At 45.1% G+C, this 1,118-nt stretch overlaps 1 protein-coding gene across 1 annotated transcript in view; it reads left to right on the top strand.

The window, feature by feature from the left end:
* The window catches only part of LOC106871240 (sushi, von Willebrand factor type A, EGF and pentraxin domain-containing protein 1), a 59,062-nt gene that overhangs the window by 3,457 nt on the left and 54,487 nt on the right, over positions 1–1,118 (top strand). The window lies entirely within an intron of this gene.

Below are 1,118 nucleotides of genomic sequence, written 5' to 3'. Positions count from 1 at the left end.
AGAGAGAGAGAGAGAGAGAGAGAGAGAGAGAGAGAGAGAGAGAGAGAGATAAAGAGAGAGAGAGAGAGACAGACAGACAGAGAGAAAGCGATAGAGAGAGGACCGCTTTTGTTGTATATGTGTGACAAGTTGCAACGCATCGCACAGCCGTCTGCATGTCTCTCTGCACAGCTCTCACAGCCAAATTCTGGTTTAAAGCTGTTTCTCTTCCAAGGGCAGAAGGATGAAGTTGATGGCCAAGGCTTACCTGTCCTTTGATGAGGGGGTCAAGCAACTTTTAACCCTACAATTTTGCTCTAGTATATTTGCAGGGATTAACGAGTTTTATTTACACCTGTATTTGACTGCGTCAATGCTGGAGCAACCGCCTTGAACTGTTTTAGTCGAACAAATCGACCCAAGGACTTTTTCAAGGCTAGTACGTATTTTATCGGGTCTTTCGCCGAACTGCTAAGTTACGGGGATTTAAACACACCAAAACTGACTGGCTGTCACGCAGTAGTGAGGGACAACAAATCTATTCCTTTATTCTTTCCTTGTTTCTGTCTTTTGACTCCGATCATGCTGGTCATGTGAGGCGGGGCATGTTTCCGCGCGCATCTCCGTGTGAACCGGATAGGTCAGCGATGGACAACCCGCGTTCCGCGAAGGCATTTTGTGCAACTCACTAAGGTATTTTCTGCCGCCCGCGAAGGAATTTTGTGGTCATTCATTACCAAAAGGGGTGGGGTAGGGGGTCTTTACCCACTGCCCTATGTTCACCTAACGGGGCTGGTCAATAAATAAGGATCTATAAAACATATATTAGCCTGAAACATGCTTGGTGGTAACATGATTGAGGAAGTAACGGAGTACGTTGCTCCAGCATGGATTCTGTCTGAAACCTGAAAACAGCTTAGGTTGTAAGCATATGGACCCTTCCAGTGAAAGCTAAAATGAAAGTCAGCCATGTTGTGTAATTAAATCATAAGCACGTGACTCTTCCGGTTTGGAACAAATGTGGCGCTGTTTCGTTGTAATCTGCGTGAAATGGAGAAAATCAGCCTTCTGTTCTGTCGAAACCAACAGAAACAGTGTTAAATGGAGCAAGCAGATGTATGTGTGTGTGTGTATATATA

The sequence above is a fragment of the Octopus bimaculoides genome, chromosome 28 (genome assembly GCF_001194135.2).
Source record: "Octopus bimaculoides isolate UCB-OBI-ISO-001 chromosome 28, ASM119413v2, whole genome shotgun sequence".
Lineage (NCBI taxonomy): Eukaryota > Metazoa > Mollusca > Cephalopoda > Octopoda > Octopodidae > Octopus > Octopus bimaculoides.
This window is presented reverse-complemented; position numbering and strand designations above follow the sequence as displayed.